Source organism: Eschrichtius robustus, chromosome 12 (genome assembly GCF_028021215.1).
Source record: "Eschrichtius robustus isolate mEscRob2 chromosome 12, mEscRob2.pri, whole genome shotgun sequence".
Taxonomy (NCBI): Eukaryota; Metazoa; Chordata; class Mammalia; order Artiodactyla; family Eschrichtiidae; genus Eschrichtius; species Eschrichtius robustus.
Window position 1 is genome coordinate 85,108,821 of NC_090835.1, and position 24,203 is coordinate 85,133,023.

At 46.2% G+C, this 24,203-nt stretch overlaps 1 non-coding gene and 1 pseudogene across 1 annotated transcript; one reads left to right on the plus strand and one right to left on the minus strand.

Annotated features, from left to right (window-relative positions):
* LOC137774311 (U2 spliceosomal RNA) lies at positions 1 to 189 on the minus strand. The gene has a single exon (XR_011075837.1). It is a non-coding gene; the product is annotated as a U2 spliceosomal RNA (small nuclear RNA).
* A 19,820-nt stretch (positions 190 to 20,009) lies between these two features.
* On the plus strand, positions 20,010 to 23,895 carry LOC137773559 (BOLA class I histocompatibility antigen, alpha chain BL3-7-like; annotated as a pseudogene).
* The last annotated feature ends 308 nt before the right edge of the window (positions 23,896 to 24,203 follow it).

Consider the following 24,203-nt stretch of genomic DNA (forward strand, 5'->3'; position numbering starts at 1 on the left):
TTCTGGTGCACTGTTTCTGGAAGTACTGCAATACCAAGTCAATGCACGGAGTGAATGGAGCAAGCTGCTGTTCCATCTCCTAGCTCCAAAAATCCATTTAAGATATTGTCCTTGGATAGAGGATGTATCAGATATTAAACTGATAAGAACAGATGCAGGGTTCTAGTTTCTTTAGGTGAAGAATAGTATTTGAAACCAAAGGCGAGGTATTGAGGGTCCACATGAGGGTTGGTGGTAACAGTGTTACTTCTTCTGTTGACAACTTTTAAGATAGACAATTTACATGGAGTTTGCTACTTTAACGTGGTCTGTGTATTGTATCCTACAGTCATGGGACTATGTGGGTCATCAATCACGAAGACTTTTCACGTCACCAAGAGACTGAAGGAGAGGAACACACCCCGGACCAGGTTGTGTGTGAGAACAAAGCAGAGGCACAGGTGGAGACCAATGTAGGTGTGGGCAAGGTTGGAGGGTTGAGGTGAGGTTAGGACCCACAGGTAAAGTGAGGTTAGGACCCAGAGTCAGTTCACTGTAGAGATTCTGAAGTCATTAGATTGGGACAGGATGAAGTGCTCAGTGATTTCTGCACCTGGCTAGGGTCTGTTTGAGCTATAGTCATTCAGGGTGGGACCATATTCAATCCTGTTATGGGTTGAATTGTGTCCCTCTATGTTGAAGTCCTGACTCTGGGTACCTATGAATGTCATCTTATTTGGAAATAGGGTCTTTACAGAGGTAATCACGTTAACATGAGGTCATTAGGGTGGGGCTTAATCCAATAGGACTGGTGTCCATATAAAGAGGAGGAAATTTGGGCACAGACACACACAGAGGGAAGACAATGTAAAGACATAAGGATGATGTCACCTACAAGCCAAGGAATGCCTGAGGCTACTGGAAGCAAGGAGAGAGGCATGGAATAGATAGATTCTCAGGGCCTTCAGAAGGAATCAACTCTGCTGACACCCTGAGTTCAGATTTCTCGCTCCAGAAGAGCGAGACAACAGGTTTCTCTTGTTTAAGACACCCAGTTTGTGACGCTGTGTACGGCAGCCCTAGCAACTATGCAAACCCTTTAACATACACCTCCTTCACCTGCCACCTCTCCAGTCTTCTCTCCAGGATCACCCGAGTTGTTACCAGTCATCTGCAACTCAGTGCAATGGACTCTAAGATAACTTTCTTTTTTTTTTTTTTTTTAAAGGAAGGATGGTGCTGCTAAGGTTGATAAACAGGTTATTCTATATCACAAGGTTTTTATTTATTTATTTATTTAATTTTTAGCTGTTTTGGGTCTTCGTTTCTGTGCAAGGGCTCTCTCCAGTTGTGGCAAGTGGGGGCCACTCTTCATTGCGGTGCGCGGGCCCCTCACTGCCGCGGCCTCTCTTGTTGCGGAGCACGGGCTCCAGACACGCAGGCCCAGCAGCCGTGGCCCACGGGCCCAGCTGCTCCACGGCATGTGGGATCTTCGCAGACCAGGGCTCGAACCCGTGTCCCCTGCATTGGCAGGCAGACTCTCAACCACTGCGCCACCAGGGAAGCCCAAGATAACTTTCTTGAGAGCAGGTTACACTGTTCACTCATTTAGCCGTTAACATTGCACACTTACTATGTCCAGGCACTGGGGCTACAGTAGGGAACACGACTCACATGGTCCCTTCCTCCTGGACCTTACAGGTTAACAGGGGTGAAAAACACATCACATGTTTACACGAAGAATACTGAATTTAAAACAGTGATGTGCTATAGAGCAGGGCAGCCCTGTGTGTGTGTGTGTGTGTGGTGTGTGAGGGGGCTTGGAGGATGGTGGCAGGGCAGGCACCTTCCAGGCAGAAGGAGCAGCTGTGTAGGACTTCCCTGGTGGTCCAGTGGTTGGGACTCTGCGCTTCCAGTGCAGGGGGCGTGGGTTCGGTTCCTGGTTGGGGAACTAAGATCCCACATGCAGAGCGGCCAAAAAAAAAAAAAAAGAAGGAACAGCTGTGTGAGGAGGGGAGGTGCTGGAGCAGATCCTGCAGGGCCTTGTAGGCCCTCTTAGAGATTTGGGGTTTGGGGGTTTTATCCATATCTGAAGAACCATGAGAATTCAGAGGTTGAAGCAGGGGAGAAACATATTTACCTTTTAAAGTGATTTTTCAGAGTGGAGAGGGATTGAAGGGGAGTGAGTGTAGATGAGCTAAGGGGGAGATTTTGATGATGGAGGAGCTTCAATAATGTGAGAAATGGGTGCAAAAAAGGGCTTCAGATTTGCTGGCTGCTGACTCCAGCTGGGCAAGTCACCTGGAGAGGAAATGACTCCTCAGATGCCTTCACGCGGCCTGGCACAGTGAGTGTCTCATGCACAGGGAGGTGCTTTTGTTTAATTATTAAGTTTGTTTCCTGTTTGTGCCCTTCTTTCTCACACGGGGATCCTCATGGCCTCTGGCCTTAGTGGTTACAGCCATCTCCTAACTGGCCTCTTACCCAACGGCCTTGTCTCCTGCAGCCCATCCTAAGGTCAGCTCCAGCTGGGGAGAGGGGAGAACGGGGAGGTATTGTTTAAAAGGTATAGACTTTCAGATTTACAAGATGTAAAGGGTTATGGTGATGGATGGTGGTGATGGCTGCACAACAGTGTGAATGTTTTTTGTTGTTTAAAAAATTTATTTATTTTATTTATTTATTTTTGGCCGCTTTGGGTCTTCGTCGCTGCCCGCGGGCTTTCTCTAGTTGCGGTGAGCGGGGGCTACTCCTCGTTGCGGTGCGCGGGCTTCTCACTGCAGTGGCTTCTCCCATTGCAGAGCACGGGCTCTAGACACGTGGGCTTCAGTAGTTGTGGCACGTGGGCTCTAGAGCTCAGGCTCAGTAGTTGTGGCCCACGGGCTTAGTTGCTCCACGGCATGTGGGATCCTCCCAGGCCAGGGCTCAAACCCACGTCCCCGGGATTGGCAGGCGGATTCTTAACCACTGCGCCACAAGGGAAGCCCGTGAATGTTTTTAATTATTACTGAACTGTACACTTAAAAATGGTCAAGATGGTGAATTTTATGTTATGTGTATTTTAATACAATTTTTTAAAAAGTCAGCTCTAGTCAGGCCACTCCCCTGCTCAAGTATCAGCTGGTTGCAGAGCCTGGAACTTGCACTGAAGGTCATTACCACGTGGCCAACTGCCCCTCTGGATTCTGGCTTCCTCTGTTCCTCACCCTCATCCCTGGGCCCTGCTCTAGGCCAGGGCAGACACTACTGGAGGAACTCAGAGAGTGGCTTTAGAACCAGTGAATGCATGTAAGCAAGCAAGTACCTGGCCCCTGCCCAGCACCTGGCCCAGCAGCCAGCCCTCAAGCCCTTGGCCACCCTGCACCCTTGCTCCTCTCACCCACTCCCCTGCTCAGTGAAAAGCAGGAAAGAAAAAAAAATGATACCCAGGAAAAAAAAAATAATAGAGACATACAGCTTGATCTCTTTTTTAGACGGTATATTCATGGGAAATTTCCTTCAGGATGTTATTCAGCAGTTACTCCCTGGTGGTGGAAGCTTCTCAGCTTTTTACTTTGTAACCATAGGCACTGTTTGAACTTTTTCAAGGAGCATATACATACAATACTAGGTTTACAATGAAAACAAAGAAACCAAACCAACAAACCAACCAACCCATCTGCAAATGACTCCTTGTTCAAGAAGTCTTTTCAGTGAGAACTCCTCTGCCCTGTGCCTTTCTCATGACATTGAATAATTATGGTTGTAACTACTGTAACTAATGGGCCAGGCACTAAACTCTCCAAACCTGTTTCCTAATCTGTAAAACAGGGATAGTCAGAGATCCCATGTGATAGAATTGCTGAGATGACTCAAGCAAATAATTGCATGTTAAATGCTGACCATAGTATCTGCCACAATAAGAACTTAATAAACTTTTGCTGCTGTTACTATTATTACAATTTTCTCTAATTCCAAACAACCTTCCAAGGTAGGCATTATCAACAATATAAATGATGAAAATAAGGCTCAGAGAGGTTTAGTAACTTGCCTAAAGTCACACAGCTAGTAAAGGGCCTCCTGGGAAGTTAGATGGAAGTTCATCACTCATGAGTGAAAGTTGTGGTGAATTTTCACAGTAAATGAGAGGCACCATCTGGGGAAAGAATTGCAGATGTGTTAAGGAAACTTGGGAATAATCAAGTGCAATCAAAGGAAGCATGCCTGGTTGGAGATTATAACTCAGAAAGAAAAAATCAAATTCATGGTACTGGGCTCCATCTGAAGAAAAAATGTGGCTGCAGAAAGGGGTGGCCTTCATGGGATCCAGGAAAGGGAGACACAGGGGACAAGAACTGTGAGCTGTTTAATTGCTCCCTGTAGGGAGACAGGCTTGTTCTGGCCATGAATATTCTTTCTGTTTTAGCTTACTGTTTTTTGTTTTTTTTTTGGTTGCGCCAGGTCTTAGTTGCAGCATGTGAGCTCCTTAGTTGTGGCATGCAAACTCTTAGTTGCGGCATGCATGTGGGATCTAGTTCCCTGACCAGGGATCGAACCCCAGGCCCCCTGCACTGGGAGCACAGAGTCTTATCCACTGCGCCACCAGGGAAGTCCCTGTTGTAACCTACTGTTAATCAGCAGCACCAAATGGCTGTGATGTCAAGTGTATAATAACACTGAACTCACATTCATGTTTTATATATCAAAAGATGGCTGGAGAGGACTTCTTATGTCAATTTGATGAAGAATATGTGTGCCACCCATTTCATGATTACACTAGAATCTCTCCCTGGATTAAGCTGGACCAACAGCACAGGCACATGGATTACATTGCTCTGAGTGATTCTGCCTGAACATGGTACCACCAGCTGTCACAGGGACACTGGAAGAAACGAATAGACCCTATGAAACTTGTATTCATGATAAGGATGTGGTTGAGGTACTGTTCACTTTATCCCACCACTTCCACCGGGACCTCCTCATCTCAGGAAAACGAATGGCTGTGCATCTCCTGAGATTCTGGTCTCTTTTTACTTTACGGACATTGGGTGCCATGAAATGACTGTGTTTCCCTCTTTGAACTGGCTGCTAGAGAGCTCAGTTCCAAATCTGTGGTATTCCTGCTGGCATGATGTTTATATTAACCTTACTCTTGGTTTTATCTGATTTTTCTAACTCTTCATTTCCCCTGGTTGTAATTCTTTATTGTTTAAGCTATTCTAGATCATGTTTAAAACAAGGCTGGAATAAACAAATACCATATTTATTTCAGGACTGGGATTTATTGTGACCTGGATGCAATGTTCCCAAAGTACCCACCTGTCGTGACTTTGATTTCTTGGTCACCAAGCAACATTCTGACTGGCAGTCAGCCTTCCCCTTCTAGGAATCTTACTACTAGGAGGTTGACACCCCGGATACTGGGCAAGAGTATTCCACCTCAGGAGCTAAATGGTTCCTAAACCAGAGATCCAGCAATATCTTGCGTGTGTTCCAGTTTCTTTTCTGAGACTGGGGATTGTTCTAGAGCTCAGAAGGGAGTTCCTGGGCAAACAGTGCAGCCAATTCTCTTGCTTCATTTTATATGAGGTAAACCCCTCTGTAATGCTTTCCAGGGGAAGACAAGAGGAAAGAACCAGCACTGAGGAAAGACAGAGAGTACTAGGCAGCTTACTGTAAGAATACATTCATTCATTTTTTTTTTTCTGATGCATAATTCATTTATTATGAAATCATGTAAAACTCAAATAATTGAAACAGGATTATTTATGTGATCATTAAGCCCAGGGCAATTTCTACAGATTTTTAGACAATTATTCATGCTACTTATATGTTGTAGTTTAATTACTAACAACTCTAACTTAATCACTTTTTAATGAACTTGCTTTTCAACAGGAATATTTCAACTATACTAGCCATGATATTTACATCATGCGAGAATCAAATGTTGCATAATAATTAAGCTTATGTTTTATGTGAAGCACACACATAAGACTTATGTTTAGTAGGACTACACTGAAAAGAAAAATGATCATCAGCACAATGGAAATGTAACTCATTAAACAACACAAAGTGGCCTCAAAGAGTTAAAAAGATTAACTTTTATATAAAATTGATGGCATACTATGTTAAACTTACATAGAGAGCCATGAAAAGCTTAAAACTTTTTTAAAGGGGCATAAGAACAAGCTAGTCCAGCATGACCTGCCAGTTTGATAACTGAGGATGGCACCTCTCTGCACTGTGGCATTAGTGTAGTAGTTTTCCACTGCTGCATAGCAAATTATCACAAACTGAGGGACTTAGAAAAGCACAAATTTAATATTTTACTGAGGGACTTAGAAAAACACAAACTGAATATTTTAAAGTGTCCATGGATGAAGAGTCTGGTTATGGGTTTTCTGAGTCCTCCACTCAGGCTTAAATCAAAGTGTAGACTGGGGCTATGATCACATCTGAAGCATTGGGTCTGCTTTTGCAAACACTGGTTGTTCACAGAATTCATTTCCTTGTGATTGTATGACTGAGGTCCCTATTTTCTTGTTAGCTGTTGGACAGGGACCGCTCTCAGTTCCTAGAAGTTGTGTTTTAGTTCTTTGCCCTCTCTACAACATGGCAGTTTTCTCCTTCGATGCCAGCAGGAAAACATCTCTTATGTTTCATATCTCTCTGACCTCTTTTCAAGGATTACTTGATTAGGTCAGGCTCACCCAGGATAGTCCCTTTTTGATGAACTCAAAGGCAACTGATTAGGAAACTTATTTACATCTGCAAAATCACTTCTGCCATATACAGTCCCATAATTATGGCACTAATACCATATCACTACCACAGTTACAAATCCTACTTAGATATCATAGTTACCACAGATCCACAGATACCATAGTTACAAATCTTACTTACACTCAAGGGAAAGGGAGTTTACAGGGCACGTACACCAGGGTGTGGAATCTTGTGGCCATCTTAGAATTCTGCCTACCACAGTATGTTTCTACTCTAACTTCTGAATAGCATTTCAGACATCCTGTGGTTATGGGATGCTGAAAGACAATTTTTATTCTATTATTTTTCTTCAAACTAAATTTGGGAGGACGCTCAGCAGAGAGCTATGAGGCATTTGGCTGCTGAATGCACAGGAACCAACAGACAGATCTGAAGTCCTGGAGTGGAAGCTGTCCACCAGCCGCTCAGTGCAGCAAGAGGTGAAAACGGCTAGAAAAAGCCACAGCTGCACTTTGGTTGTCCACTCTGGCACTAGACTGCACGTTGACCAGCTGGCTTCATCCACTGACATGTAGAAAGCAGAGAGAACAATCTAGGAAAGGGTGAAGAGTAGCATGTTTGGTGCCCTAATGCTATAGCTTCCATATTACCTTCATTATAGATTCTTTATAGACTAGAATTTTTTCCCTGCTTCTTATAGCAAGGAACTGTGGCCTAGCTCTGTTCTTACTGTGGTCATGGCCAATTTTACAGATATCTCTTTTACTGCCATCACAATAGATCACAGTGAAATTATTGCCTGGGTGCAAATCCTAATCTGACAGTTTATTGGCAACACAGCTTTGGGAAGATACCATCTCTTAACCTTAGTTACCTTGCCTATAAAATATACATAGTAATAACAAATCAGAGTTTCTGAGTTGAAATACTTAAAACAAGTGAAGCAACCCAGATAAGTACCAAGAAAAAAGAAAATAAATGGTACTGTTGTTATTGTGATACCTAGAATGAGGTGGGTGTTATAGTTACTTTGCTCCCAAGGTATACCCAGAATCTAGTGCCATGTCTGGCCTATGACATCCACTCAACGTGTGCCTGTTAAAACTCTGTTAAGCCTATCTTCCCCCTTCTGATGTACCCTCAGTCTACACTGTTGTTAGAGTGATAGGAACATGTCATTCTCCATCCTCAATTCTCAGTGGTATCTCACTGACTCCAGAATGAAATTCCCAAACCACAGCAAGGCATACAAGTTTCCTTCCAACCCTTCGAGGAGATCTCCAGCCTCATCTCCCAAAAATCTGTCTTCAAGTCATGCTGAACTACTGCTGTAGCCAAAATACCAGGTTTATTTCTCCAACTGCTTCCTTTTCCTTCTGAGAAATTATTATCCATAATTTAAGAATCAGCTTTTCACTTGGGTGGGGTCTTTCACAAGCTCCTAACCAGACAAGATTGATCCCATTTTCCTTTCTGCTTTGTACTTATCTCAACTATGATCCTTTCAAGATTTATGAACTGGTTGGCATAACAACCTCCTTTATGAAACTATGAGTCCTTTTTTTTTTTTTTAATTTGAAAATGTGACTTTTTTTTTTTTGTCATCAATTTTATACACATCACTGTATACATGTCAATCCCAATCGCCCAATTCAGAACACCACCATCCCCACCCCACCTCAGTTTTCCCCCCTTGGTGTCCATATGTTTGTTCTCTACATCTGTGTCTCAGCTTCTGCCCTGCAACCCCGTTCATCTGTACCATTTTCCAGGTTCCACATACATGCGTTAATATACGATATTTGTTTTTCTCTTTCTGACTTACTTCACTCTGTATGACAGTCTCTAGATCCATCCACGTCTCAACAAATGATTCAATTTTGTTCCTTTTTATGGCTGAGTAATATTCCATTGTATATATGTACCACATCTTCTTTATCCATTCGTCTGTCGATGGGCATCTAGGTTGTTTCTATGACCTGGCTATTGTAAATAGTGCTGCAATGAACATTGGGGTGCATGTGTCTTTTTGAATTACGGTTTTCTCTGGGTATATGCCCAGTAGTGGGATTGCTGGGTCATATGGTAATTCTAGTTTTAGTTTTTTAAGGAACCTCCATATTGTTCTCCATAGTGGCTGTATCAATTTACATTCCCACCAACAGTGCAAGAGGGTTCCCTTTTCTCCACACCCTCTCCAGCATTTGTTGTTTGTAGATTTTCTGATGATGCCCATTCTAACTGGTGTGAGGTGATACCTCATTGTAGTTTTGATTTGCATTTCTCTAATAATTAGTGATGTTGAGCATCTTTTCATGTGCTTCGTGGCTGTCTGTATGTCTTCTTTGGAGAAATGTCTATTTAGGTCTTCTGCCCAATTTTGGATTGGGGTGTTTGTTTCTTTAATATTGAGCTGAATGAGCTGTTTATATATTTTGGAGATTAATCCTTTGTCCGTTGATTTGTTTGCAAATATTTTCTCCCATTCTGAGGGTTGTCTTTTTGTCTTGTTTATGGATTCCTTTGCTGTGCAAAAGCTTTTAAGTTTCATTAGGTCCCATTTGTTTATTTGTGTTTTTATTTTCATTACTCTAGGAGGTGGATCAAAAAAGTTCTTGCTGTGATTTATGTCAAAGAGTGTTCTTCCTATGTTTTCCTCTAAGAGTTTTATAGTGTCCGGTCTTACATTTAGGTCTCTAATCCATTTTGAGTTTATTTTTGTGGATGGTGTTAGGGAGTATTCTAATTTCATTCTTTTACATGTAGCTGTCCAGTTTTCCCAGCACCACTTATTGAAGAGACTGTCTTTTCTCCATTGTATATCTTTGCCTCCTTTGTCATAGATTAGTTGACCATAGGTGTGTGGGTTTATCTCTGGGCTTTCTATCTTGTTCCATTGATCTATGTTTCTGTTTTGTTTCTATGTTATGCCAGTACCATATTGTCTTGATTATTGTAGCTTTGTAGTATAGTCTGAAGTCAGGGAGTCTGATTCCTCCAGCTCCGTTTTTTTCCCTCAAGACTGCTTTGGCTATTTGGGGTCTTTTGTGCCTCCGTACAAATTTTAAGATGATTTGTTCTAGTTCCGTAAAAAATGCCATTGGTAATTTGATAGGGATTGCATTGAATCTGTAGATTGCTTTGGGTAGTATAGTCATTTTCACAATATTGATTCTTCCAATCCAAGAACATGGTATATCTCTCCATCTGTTGGTATCATCTTTAATTTCTTTCATCAGTGTCTTATAGTTTTCTGCATAAAGGTCTTTCGTCTCCCTAGGTAGGTTTATTCCTAGGTATTTTATTCTTTTTGTTGCAATGGTAAATGGGAGTGTTTCCATAATTTCTCTTTCAGATTTTTCATCATTAGTGCAAAGGAATGCAAGAGATTTCTATGCATTAATTTTGTATCCTGCAACTTTACCAAATTCATTAATTAGCTCTAGCAGTTTTCTGGTGGCAGTTTTAGAATTCTCTATGTATAGTATCATGTCATCTGCAAACAGTGACAGTTTTACTTCTTCTTTTCCAATGTGTATTCCTTTTATTTATTTTTCTTCTCTGATTGCCGTGGCTAGGACTTCCAAAACTATGTTGAACAATAGTGGTGAGAGGGGACATCCTTGTCTCGTTCCTGATCTTAGAGGAAATGCTTTCAGTTTTTCACCATTGAGAATGATGTTTGCTGTGGCTTTGTCATATATGGCCTTTATTATGTTGACGTAGGTTCCCTCTCTGCCCACTTTCTGGAGAGTTTTTATCATAAATGCGTGTTGAATTTTGTCAAAAGCTTTTTCTGCATCTATAGAGATGATCATATGGTTTTTATTCTTCAATTTGTTAATATGGTGTATCACATTGATTGATTTGCGTATATTGAAGAATCCTTGCATCCCTGGGATAAATCCCACTTGATCGTGGTGTATGATCCTTTTAATGTGTTGTTGGATTCTGTTTGCTAGTATTTTGTTGAGGATTTTTGCGTCTATATTCATCAGTGATATTGGTCTGTAATTTTCTTTTTTTGTAGTATCTTTGTGTGGTTTTGGTATCAGGGTGATGGTGGCCTCATAGAATGAGTTTGGGAGTGTTCCTTCCTCCGCAATTTTTTGGAAGAGTTTGAGAAGGATGGGTGTTAGCTCTTCTCTAAACGTTTGATAGAATTCACCTGTGAAGCCATCTGGTCCTGGACTTTTGTTTGTTGGAAGATTTTTAATAACAGTTTCTATTTCATTACTTGTGATTGGTCTGTTCATATTTTCTGTTTCTTCCTGGTTCAGTCTTGGAAGGTTATACCTTTCTAAGAATTTGCCCATTTCTTCCAGGTTGTCCATTTTATTGGCATAGAGTTGCTTGTAGTAGTCTCTTAGGATGCTTTATTTCTGTGGTGTCTGTTGTAACTTCTCCTTTTTCATTTCTGATTTTATTGATTTGAGTCCTCTCCCTCTTTTTCTTGATGAGTCTGGCTAATGGTTTATCAATTTTGTTTATCTTCTCAAAGAACCAGCTTTTAGTTTTATTGATCTTTGCTATTGTTTTCTTTGTTTCTATTTCATTTATTTCTGCTCTGATCTTTATGATTTCTTTCCTTCTGCTAACTTTGGGTTTTGTTTGTTCTTCTTTCTCTAGTTTCTTTAGGTGTAAGGTTAGACTGTTTACTTGAGATTTTTCTTGTTTCTTTAGGTAAGCTTGTATAGCTATAAACTTCCCTCTTAGAACTGCTTTTGCTGCATCCCATAGGTTTTGGGTCATCGTGTTTTCATTGTCATTTGTCTCTAGGTGTTTTTTGATTTCTTCAGTGATCTCTTGGTTATTTAGTAACGTATTGTTTAGCCTCCATGTGTTTGTGTTTTTTACGTTTTTTTCCCTGTAATTCATTTCTAATCTCATAGCGTTGTGGTCAGAAAAGATGCTTGATATGATTTCAATTTTCTTAAATTTACTGAGGCTTGACTTGTGACCCAAGATGTGATCTATCCTGGAGAATGTTCCGTGCGCACTTGAGAAGAACGTGTAATCTGCTGTTTTTGGATGGAATGTCCTATAAATATCAATTAAATCTATCTGGTCTATTGTGTCATTTAAAGCTTCTGTTTCCTTATTTATTTTCATTTTGGATGATCTGTCCATTGGTGTAAGTGAGGTGTTAAAGTCCCCCACTATTATTGTGTTACTGTCGATTTCCTCTTTTATAGCTGTTAGCAGTTGCCTTATGTATTGAGGTGCTCCTATGTTGGGTGCATATATATTTATAATTGTTATATCTTCTTCTTGGATTGATCCCTGGATCATTATGTAGTGTCCTTCCTTGTCTCTTGTAACATTCTTTATTTTAAAGTTTATTTTATCTGTTATGAGTATAGCTACTCCAGCTTTCTTTTGATTTCCATTTGCATGGAATATCTTTTTCCATCCCCTCACTTTCAGTCTGTATGTGTCCCTAGGTCTAAAGTGGGTCTCTTGTAGACAGCATATATATGGGTCTTGTTTTTGTATCCATTCAGCAAGCCTGTGTCTTTTGGTTGTAGCATTTAATCCATTCACGTTTAAGGTAATTATCAATATGTATGTTCCTATGACCATTTTCTTAATTGTTTTGGGTTTGTTTTTGTAGGTCCTTTTCTTCTCTTGTGTTTCCCACTTAGAGAAGTTCCTTTAGCATTTGTTGTAGAGCTGGTTTGGTGGTGCTGAATTCTCTTAGGTTTTGCTTGTCTGTAAAGCTTTTGATTTCTCCATCAAATCTAAATGAGATTCTTGCCGGGTAGAGTAATCTTGGTTGTAGGTTCTTCCCTTTCATCACTTTAAGTATATCATGCCACTCCCTTCTGGCTTGTAGAGTTTCTGCTGAGAAATCAGCTGTTAACCTTATGGGAGTTCCCTTGTATGTTATTTGTCATTTTTCCCTTGCTGCTTTCAATAATTTTTCTTTGTCTTTAATTTTTGCCAGTTTGCTTACTATGTGTCTCGGCATGTTTCTCCTTGGGTTTATCCTGTATGGGACTCTCTGTGCTTCCTGGACTTGGGTGGCTATTTCCTTTCCAATGTTAGGGAAGTTTTCAACTATAATCTCTTCAGATATTTTCTCTGGTCCTTTCTCTCTCTCTTCTCCTTCTGGGACCCCTATAATGCAAATGTTGTTGCGTTTAATGTTGTCCCAGACGTCTCTTAGGCTGTCTTCATTTCTTTTCATTCTTTTTTCTTTAGTCTGTTCCGCAGCAATGAATTCCACCATTCTGTCTTCCAGGTCACTTATCCGTTCTTCTGCCTCAGTTATTCTGCTATTGATTCCTTCTAGTGTAGTTTTCATTTCAGTTATTGTATTGGTCATCTCTGTTTGTTTGTTCTTTAATTCTTCTAGGTTTTTGTTAATCATTTCTTGCATCTTCTCGATCTTTGCCTCCATTCTTATTCCGAGGTCCTGGATCATCTTCACTATCATTATTCTGAATTCTTTTTCTGGGAGGTTGCCTATCTCCACTTCATTTAGTTGTTTTTCTGGGGTTTTTTCTTGTTCCTTCATCTGGTATATAGCCCTCTGCCTTTTCATCTTTTCTATCTTTCTGTGAATGTGGTTTTTGTTCCACAGGCTGCAGGATTGTAGTTTTTCTTGCTTCTGCTGTCTGCCCTCTGGTGGTTGAGGCTATCTAAGAGGCTTGATGGGAGGCTCTGGTGGTGGGTAGAGCTGACTGTTGCTGTGGCGGTCAGAGCTCAGTAAAATTTTAATCCACTTGACTGTTGATGGGTGGGGCTGGGTTCCCTCCCTGTTGGTTGTTTTGGCTGAGGCAACCCAACACTGGAGCCTACCTGGGCTCTTTGGTGGGGCTAATGACAGACTCTGGTGGGGCTCACGTCAAGGAGTACTTCCCAGAACCTCCGCTGCCAGTGTACTTGTCCCCATGGTGAAACAGAGCCACCCCCCGCCTCTGCAGGAGACCCTCCAACACTAGCAGGTAGGTCTGGTTCAGTCTCCCCCAGAGTCACTGCTCCTTCCCCTGGGTCCTGATGCGCACACTATTTTGTGTGCACCCTCCAAGAGTGGGGTCTCTGTTTCCCCCAGTCCTGTCGAAGTCCTGCAGTCAATTCCCAGTAGGCTTCAAAGTCTGATTCTCTAGTAATTCCTCCTCCCGTTGCCGGACCCCCAGGTTGGGAAGCCTGATGTGGGGCTCAGAACCTTCACTCCAGTGGGTGGACTTCTGTGGTATAAGTGTTCACCAGTCTGTGAGTCACCCACCCGCCAGTTATGGGATTTGATTTTACTCTGATTGCGCCCCTCCTACCATCTCACTGTGGCTTCTCCTTTGTCTTTGGATGTGGGGTATCTTTTTTGGTGAGTTCCAGGGTCTTCCTGTCGATGATTGTCCAGCAGCTAGTTGTGATCCTGGTGTTCTCGCAAGAGGGAGTCAAGAACACATTCATTCTGGCAGTCGTAGCTGCTGACCTGGGGCAGGTTAGAGCAGCTCTCGAAGTTTTTATAAAACGGAGATAATAATATCGCTCCCCAACTTGTATGGATTCAACGAGACGACTCATGTAAATCACTTAGCACAGCTGCTACAACTATTGCCATTTCTGTTGCTGCCAAAACTATAACCATTAATTATCCTCACTACAATTCTGCGAGGTGGGTAAGATCACTCACATTTTGAAGACGGGAAGTGGGGAAACCCGCGCTCCTGTCACTCCGCAGACTTCCACTAGAGGGCAGGCCGAGGCAGGGGATGCGTGAAGGAGCCAGGCCTTTGGGTAGCTTTGTAAGCGGGAACAAGCGGCAACAGTGGGGAATAAAAGCAAACACTGATGCTTTTACTGAATAAGTGTGAGGCCCCAGAATTTTAAAAGTACTAGCCAGGGCTCCATCTCTTTCTCCCAATCCCTCTGGTCCTGAAGTCTGCCCTGCTCAAGGTCTCTTGTGGTCTTTGCTTCTTTCCCAATGACTCAGCTCACAGTGACACCTAAATCCGCCCCCTCTCATCCTTTCTTCTCTCCATACTCTCTGAAACTTAAGGACTGGGTCTCCCTCACCCTCAGATTTCTTTCACTCCAGTAAGTGAGAGACAGGATGCTGAATCCCACCCTGGGGCAACTCAGGTTTCTAGGCCGAGCAGCGGCAAAATAGGCCGAGCAGCGGCAAATAACATGCACCATTCCCTCCTGCAGAGCCTTAGATCCAGGGGCTCTTTTGATTCTCACCAAGATAATTCTGGTGATGACCCCTGCCTGGAGCCCCGCTCCTTCCCCTCTCTTTCCCCCTCTACATTCTCCAAGCCGTAAGGGCGGTCCCTACCTCCTCGAAATGCAACCAACGCAATCGGGGCGGGCTGGGGCGGGCTTGGGGAAGGAGCGGTGCCCTTCCGGGGGCAGGACCGGCAACACCGAGATTTAGAAAGTTACCACTGCTGTATTCTAAACACAGTTTTAAATGCACCAATAGTTACTCTTTCAGTCTTGGATTCTATTTGTAAAAACTTCTGTGAGCGCACACTATTTCACTTATAAATGTCTCAGGCAACAGAAGGCATCACAGATCCTTCAGATCCACTGAGGAAGCCCTGTGCTGTCCATTTAGCAAGAGGACATTTCAAGAGGGGACATCAGGCCCAAGTGGATTCTGGCCAGTTTGGTCCCCAGCCTCCTAACACTGGAGCCCAGTGAGAATCCAGCACAGGAAGTTTGGTTCTGTGAGCAGCGCAAGGAAAGGGCTTTTTTCTTTTTCCAGGAGGAACGGCTATTCCTGTGTTGGTTTGCAAAGATCACATCGACACAAATGCCACTGCTGCAGAAGAAGGAAGACACTTGGCCTCATGAGGAGGGTAAACCCGTTTACTGTCTTGTCTACACCAGGCACAAACCTGGGGTGACTTGATCTATTACTGGCTTATGTACTAGTACAGAGACATAACCTACTGTGCTCTAAATACAATTCTATGAAAGCACGCTATTTCACTTTCTAAATGTCTCAGACAACAGAAGGCATGCTATTTCGCTGTGAACGCACGCTATTTCACTTCTAAATGTGAAGTGAACATTTAGAAGTGAACGCATGCTATTTCTGTGAACGCACGCTATTTCACTTCTAAATGTCTCAGACAACAGAAGGCATCACAGCTTCTCTACCTGCAGAATGTAGAATCCTGAGTGCTGCTCTGAGATTTCACACACCCTCCAGAATCCCTTTCAGATTTCTGAGTGTAAAGGAAACATGATTAGACAAAAAGCTGTACAAACAAAATGCTCTCAATGAATAGGGCTTTTCCTTGAGGTGGGCTCTACTATTTGGGCAAATAAAAACACTATGTTCTTTCTAGAAAAGTGAAACCTTGATGTATTCATCAGTTATGTTTCTGCTGAAAGTAGCAGAAATCTGACTCAGGCTTGTCAAAGGGGAAGTCATTGTCTTACTGAACAAACTAAAGAAAAGCAGGAGAGCAAGTGAACCTCAAGTACAGCTAGAACCAGGGGCTTGAATGCAACGAGGACTCCCCACCCTTTGTTTCCTCTTGTCTCTGTATTGGCTCCTTTTTCAGGTCAATTACCTGTATAAGCTGTAACCTTAGCCACGTCTAGGTTCATATGTCTTATCTCCGCCTCTGCTCTTCCCTCGGTTCAGCCTCGTCTCTGTGTCCCAGTCTACCCACCTTTCCATGCACACTGTGTGGGATTCTCCGGAGTCCTGGTGTGTTGGGCAGAGTCACCTGTGGTGTGTCGTGGATGCTTACTGGTTGTGGATGGAAGCGGGGAGACAAAGGCAGCTTTTCACTCCTCCGTGTGGCTGATGTGTCTCCTCCAGGTCCCAGTTTTATGTCCAGAATCAGCTGATTCTCTTCAGCTGGAGGCCTGGCTCAGCTGCAGCCTGTGGGGCCCTGGGGAGCCTCCCCTGACCCCTGACCCCGAAGTCCTGGGTCAACATCAGGGCCAGAAATTAGATCTGAGTCCAGGACCACAGGGCCTTTAATTTCAGGTTTGGAAGTGGCTGGAGGGATCCAGACAACTGGTCCCTGTCTATTAGGTCCACGAAGGGGAAGAAGAATCAGGACACTGGGGTGTCCTGGGCTCTCGGGACTGGGGAGGAGGGGAGAGGATGCTTGAGGCTTCAAATGGTGGCGGATTTGATGCCTGGACAGGAGGGGCCATGCTTGGTGTCCTTGGGTATGGTGTTGGGACGCCTGGGTCCTGGAGGTCTGGGGAGGGGGGAGGTCGTTTTTGTGTCTCAGGGAAAGGTTAGGGGGACCCCCGGGCCCAGACTCATGGCTGATCTCCTTGTCGCCACTGTGGTCTCCAGGCTCCAGTCCACGTCCTGTCCTCTGCTCTCCAGGAACCACCTCCATGGCCACCAGCCGGGCAGGTCTTTTTCCAAAGGTCTTTAGCCAGTCTTTTTGGCACAGTGGTCCCCGCTGTCTTAGCTCACAGGGAGACGATGTCCAAGTAGCCCCGGGCTGTGAGCTGGGACGGACTCTCCCTTCCTTGAGTCTCCCTGCTGCCCCCCAGCATCATGTGTGTGTGGGGTGGAGTGAGGACTGGGGGTGAGGTTATTTCTCTGGAAGAGAGGAATTCCTTTAACCACCTCCCCTCTCTCCTTTTCTCTTTTCCCCTCTTCCATGTGTATCTGAGTTATACCATACCTGTAAGGACAGGAAAATACCTAAAAGTTAAGTATAATTTACCAGCAAAATATAGAGCTGACACCTGTGTAATTGTCATCCAGGTGAAAAACAGAGCCTCCACCAGCGCCCAGGCCAGAAGCCCCTGTGCCACTCCCCACACAGACCCCACCCTCCCCACACACGTGTCCACTGGGTGACCCGTCCTGCCCCTCTCCTCTCTCATTCCTCCCCCTCCGCTCCTGTTGGCCTCCATCCCCTAATGTCACTGTTTCCTCCCTCTCCTCACTTCTCACTTCTTCATAGGCTGTTACCTTGGGGATTCCCTCCTCCTCCGCCCCCTTTTCCACCCCATCTTAGGGATGGAGGTTCCAGAGTTGATTCCTTGGAGGAAGAGCCTATAACCCTGTCAGCAGCCGGAAGAAGTGACAGGGACTTGGGGTTCAAGGTCCCACCCCAGGAGGCTGAGGACACCCAGTATGTTTGTGAGGTCCACCCTGGACCTGGGAACCAGCTGTTATGGCCTTGAGATCTGATCCTCCCTGAGGCCAAATTCTTTAGTCATTTAATGGGGAGAAAAACTTCCCTGTCAGCGTGTATTTTGGGTAACAATTCAAACTTCAAACTTGACACTGGATGGGATGCCAACTTGTGTGCACAGCCCTGGCCTGCTGGGAGCCCAACGAGACCCTGGGCAGGTCCCCGGTAAGGAGGTCAAAGGGGAGCTCAGGTGTCCGGTCATCAGCACTGTGGCCACACGGGGGCGCCAGCACTCTGCTCTCTCCTATTCAGCACAGCGCCGGAGAGGATGGGCTGTGGTCTGTCAGAAAGAGATGGCTGCCCTGGAGGCTGGACAGCAATGGGGGGATGAAGATGCCTTCCGAGCAGCTCCTGGGGGTGAGGCAGAGATTGGAGGAGAGGAGAACCCTGGAGCCCTGCTGTGTCTGAGGTTTCCATCTTTTCTCTCCACAACTCCTCTCTCCACCTCATTCATGAAAACACCCTGGAAAACTCAAAGTCAATAATTGTTTCTTCCACTCCCTGTTTGTTTCTGGTGGATATTTGAAAAAATATATACTTTTTAATTTTAGTATAGTTCGAGATTTACAAAAAAGTAGCAAAGTTAGTAGAGAGTTACTGTATATCCCACACTCAGTTTCTCAGTGTTAACATCTTATATCACCATCATACATTTGTCATAGCTAATGAAGCAATATTGATACAATATTACTAAAAACACCCGAATTTATTTGGATTTCATTAGTTTTTCTTTTTCCTGATCCAGGATCCTATCAAAGACATATTATATTAAGTCCCAATCATGTCTCCTTCAGGCTCCTCTGGCTGTGACAGTCCCTCAGACTTCCCTTGTGTTTGATGACCTTGATGTTTTGAGTACTCCTCAGGGATATTGTAGAATGCCTCACTATTCGAGTTGGGTTTTGGGGAAGAAGACCACAGAGATGAAGTGACATACTCCACATATAAAGGGTATATAGGGGCTTCCCTGGTGGCACAGTGGTTGAGAATCTGCCTGCTAATGCAGGGCACACGGGTTCGAGCCCTGGTCTGGGAAGATCCCACATGCTGCGGAGCAACTGGGCCCGTGAGCCACAACTACTGAGCCTGCGCGTCTGGAGCCTGTGCTCCGCAACACGAGAGGCCGCGATAGTGAGAGGCCCGCGCACCGCGATGAGGAGTGGCCCCCGCTCGCCGCAGCTGGAGGGAGCCCTCGCACGGAAACGAGGACCCAACACAGCCATAAATAAATTAAAAAAAAAAAAAAAGAACTTACATAATTATCTGAAAAGGTTATTAAAAATACTACTCCTGGGCTTCCCTGGTGGCGCAGTGGTTGGGAGTCTGCCTGCCAATGCAGGGAACACGGGTTCGAGCCCTGGTCTGGGAAGATCCCACATGCCGTGGAGCAACTGGGCCTGTGAGCCACAATTACTGAGCCTGCGTGTCTGGAGCCTGCGCTCCGCAAAAAGAGAGGCCGCGATAGTGAGAGGCCCGCGCACCGCGATGAGGAGTGGCCCCCGCTTGCCGCAGCTGGAGGGAGCCCTCGCACGGAAACGAGGACCCAACACAGCCATAAATAAATAAATAAAATAAAATAAAAAAATTAAAAAAAAAAATACTACTCCTACATATGTGTGGGCCTTTTCATTTTCATAGATTTCAATCAAAATAATGGATTCACTGCAGAAGTAAACATGAAAATCCAATGGTCTTCTATGAGACAGAAAAGAAAGAGACTTGCAAAAATATAAAAATGTAAAAAGCTCCACTGTTCGCAGTACCGTGTTTATTTTGGGAAATAATTATTTTTTCACATTAAATGCATGGGTTATTAATATTATTCTAAATAAAATAATAAAAAATTTAAACTGTATTATTTCTACTATGAAAAATATCGATAGAAGTATCCACATAAACAAAATTATCTTTGGGGTCGTCACTAGTTTGTGAGACTGTATAAATATTCTGACCACAATGTTGTGAAAATCGCTGACTACACAGTCCCCGGGCCAGGACTCAGGGAGACAGTGTGACAAAGAGCTCTCTGAGCAGAAGGAGCAGGGCCAGGCACAGTCCCAGGTCCCGGGAGGGCCAGGCTCTCAGGCTCTCAGGGTGTCAGGCGGTCGCTGGGGCGGGGACGCTCCGTGGTGGGGATTCCCCGTCCCCCCGAGTTTCACTTTCTCTCTCACAACCTGTGTCGGGCCCTCCTGCCTGGACACACTCATGACGCGACCCCGGTTCTCACTCCCATTGCGTGTCCGGTTTCTGGAGAAGCCAATCAGCGTCCCCGCGGCTCCCGGTTATAAAATCTCCACCGACCCGCCGGGACTCAGTTTCTCCCCAGACCCCGGGGATGCGGGTCATGGAGCCGCGAACCCTCCTCCTGCTGCTCTCGGGCGCCCTGGCCCTGACCGAGACCTGGGCGGGTGAGTGCGGGGTCGGGAGGGAACGGCCTCTGCGGGGAGGAGCGAGGGGACCACGGGGGTCGGGGGGGCAGGACCCCCAGGGAAGGAGCCACGCCGCCGCCCCCGGCCCAGACCCGCCCCCTCACCCCGGTCCCCGCCTGTCCCTCCCTGGCTTCCCGCCCCCTCTTCTCTCCCCACGAGGTGCCGGCCCTTCTCCGACCTCCACACCTTTTCCGTCTCACGAGCCCCTCGCCCCCTCCCCACTCCCGGCCCCGTCACCTCGGACCCGGGACCCGCGCCGGGAGGAGGGTCGGACCGGGTCTCACCCCTCCCCGCCCCCAGGCTCCCACTCCCTGAGGTATTTCTACACCGGGGTGTCCCGGCCCGGCCGCGGGGAGCCCCGCTTCATCACCGTCGGCTACGTGGGCGACACGCAGTTCGTGCGGTTCGACAGCGACGCCCCGAATCCGAGGATGGAGCCGCGGGCGCCGTGGGTGGAGCAGGAGGGGCCGGAGTATTGGGAAGAGGAGACGCAGATCTCCAAGGACGACGCACAGACTTTCCGAGTGAACCTGCACACCGCGCTCGGCTACTACAACCAGAGCGAGGCCGGTGAGCGACGCGGGCCCGGGTCCGGGTCACGACCCCCATCCCCAGGGACGGGCCGGCGTTGCCCTGAGTCTCCGGGTCCGAGGGTCACCCCAACATTGCGGGACCCGCCCGGCCCCCCGACTCGGGACTTTACCCGGTTTCATTTTCAGTTTGGGTTTAATCGCTGAGGTTGGTCGGGGCGGGGTCAGGGTCTCACACCCTCCAGTGGATGTACGGCTGCGACGTGGGGCCGGACGGTCGCCTCCTCCGCGGGTACTGTCAGGACGCCTACGACGGCGCCGATTACATCGCCCTGAACGAGGACCTGCGCTTCTGGACCGCGGCCGACGCGGCGGCTCAGATCACCAAGCGCAAGTGGGAGGCGGCCGGTGTTGCGGAGCAACTCAGGAACTACCTGGAGGGCACCTGCGTGGAGTGGCTCCTCAGATACCTGGAGACCGGGAAGGACACGCTGCAGCGCGCAGGTATGAGGGGCCGCGGGGCCTCCCTGGTCTCCCCTCGGGCTGGAGCTGGCTTCCCACAAGGGGAGGAAATGGGGTCCCTGTGGGAACACCGCCCCAACTTCTTGTCGGGAGAGGGAGGAATCCGCCCAGGTTTTCATATTCTGTACAAGACAGTGACTCGCCGGTGGCCTCACTTCTCTGAAAGACAGTTAAGGAATCCAGTCTCTTTGGGAAAGAAGCAGGAAACCATCCCTGAAATAACTGACCAGCGGCGCCCTTTGACCCTGACCCCCATCTTGTGAACCATGACTTTCTCTCTCAAGGCCCGTTCTCAGCCTGAGAACATCTTAGGAGGCCTGACTCCAGCTTTTCTGAGTCATTCAGCCTCCACCAAAGTGAGGACCATTGCCTTACGTGGAGTCATTCCGCCTTACGTGGAGGCTTCTATCTTGGCTTTCACCCTGACTCCAGAACTTTGCAAGGACTGGGAGATTTTCCCAAACCCAGGAGTCCAGGTTGGTGTCTGGTGTTTTTGCTTCTTCTGTTCAAACCTGTTGTGCTGTCCATTCTCAGGATGGTCACATGATGCTGCTTCAGTGGCCCATGAAGGTAACCCAAAGTGTGAATTTTCTGATTCTTCCTCCTCAGACCCTCCAAAGACACACGTGACCCATCACCCCATCTCTGACCATGAGGTCACCCTTAGGTGCTGGGCACTGGACTTCTAGCCTGAGGAGATCTCACTGACCTGGCAGCGTGATGGGGAGGATCAGACCCAGGACAGGGAGCTTGTGGAGACCAGGCTCTCAGGGGACAGGACCTTCCAGAAGCGGGCAGCCCTGGTGGTGCCTTCTGGAGAGGAGCAGAGATACACATGCCATGTGCAGCATGAGGGGCTTCAGGAGCCCCTCACCCTGAGATGGGGTAAGGAGGGACATGGGGGGTGGAGCTTCCTCTCAGATAAAACAGGAGCCCTTCTGGACACGTTCAGCAAGGTCGGGATTCAAGCCTGAGGTCAGGGCCCCTTCCCTTTCCTCCACAGAACCTCCTCAGCCCACCGTCCCCTGCATGTGCCTCATTGTTGGCCCATGGCTCATTGGTTCTCTTGGTGGTCACTGGAGCTATGGTGTCTGGAGCTGTGATCTGGAGGAAGAAGCAGTCAGGTAGGGACGGGAGGGAAGGGTCTGAGTTTTGTCTCACTGGGGGCTTTCAAGCCCAGGTAGAAGTTTGCCTCCCTCGTTACTAGAAAGTACCCTACACACACATGTGGAGTCTGGAGCTGAGTACTGACACTTACCCTTTTGTAAAGTACATGTGAAAATGAAAGAGAGATTTTTCACCTTCATAATTCCAGTTGGGGGCCTGTTTCTCAGCGCTTGCAGGTCAGAGGAGAAGGTGCCTGCTGAGGACGGACTCCCAGGAGGGCAGCTGGTCCAGTCCCCCCACATCTCCTTTCTTCGTGTTCCTGATCCTGTCCTGGATTTTTGGTTACAGTTCTGGAAAGTCCTCTGGGGTCCAGGACTAGGGGGTTCCTCTAGGGTCTCATGACTCTGTCTTCTCCCTGGCCTCTCACGTGATGTTTTCTTCTTACAGGTGAAAAAGGAAGGAGCTACGCTCAGGCTGCAAGTAAGTGTGGAGGGGGTGTGATTCCTGAGACCCTTGTGAGGGTGCAGAGAGGAGGCCATGGGGGGCTCACCCTCCTAAAGTTCCTTCTCTAGTTTCTCTCCTGTGGGTTCTGACCACGTCCTGGATTTGTTCTCCCCCAGGCAGTGACAGTGCCCAGGGCTCTGATGTGTCTCTCAGGCATCCTAAGGGTGAGGCTCTGGAGGGTCTAGATTGGGAGGAGGGTTGGGGCAGAGGGGATGCCCTGGGAGATGGGGATTCTTTGAGTGGGACATTTGAGCATGTGGGAAGGTCAGCACTTATGTGACTGCCCTGAATTTGTTCATGATTATTTTCTTCTATAGTTTGAGACAGCTGCCTTGTGGGGACTGAGTGATGCAGGATTCCGCATCCCACCCCTGCATTGTGACTTCAGGATCTTCTGACTTTCTGCAAAAGTCATCTGGATGTGTCTATGTTCCTGTTAGCATAAAATGAAAAGGTGGGGAGCCTGGCCCACCGCTGCCCACCACGACCCCTCCCCACACTGGCCTGTGTTCTCTTCCCTGATGGCCTTTCCTGACCGAACAGAGGTGGGGCTGGGCCATCTCCATCTTTGTCTTAACTTCATTTTGCGCTGAAAAGTAATGTGTTTCATATCCTATTGAAAATCAGGATCCAAACTACAGATCTCCCCCTACTATATAGATGGGTCCTCATCGGTCTTGTCCCCCAGTGTTTGTTTATTTTGGTCTTTTTCCTAAAACTGTACAAATGTTAGATATTTAATCTTTGGTAATATGATATTACAAAGAAATTGCTTTCTTCTGTTATTGTTCAGCTTAGTCATCTTCATATATGCTTAATCATTACTAGTTACTTCTGTTATTTCGTTTCCTTCTGTTTTCTTTTTTTTAATTAATTTCCCTTGGCATATCAATGTCTTTGTTACTGGCTTCTAAGAACTCATTTATGACTAAGGATGTTAACAATTTGTCATGCAATGTAAATGAAATACCATGTTTTACTGCCATCAATTTACTATGGTGTTTTGTATTTTGGTTGTGTATTAAAATATAATCATGTTGTGCCTTAAAAAAAAAATCAGGATATGAATTTGTTTTTTTGTTATTTATGCCATGAGGGGTTGATGGGATAATAAAGGTGAGGATTCCTAAGGTTTGAGAGAGGAAATAAATGGAAGCACTGAGAACCCTCCAGAATCCGTGTGCTTGCTGTGCTCTGTCTGTTGCAGGTGGGACAGGAGGAGGCTGTGAGGAGCCGAGCATGGACGCGGCCTGTGCCCACTCCGTGCTCACTGCATCGTGGGCTTTGATGTG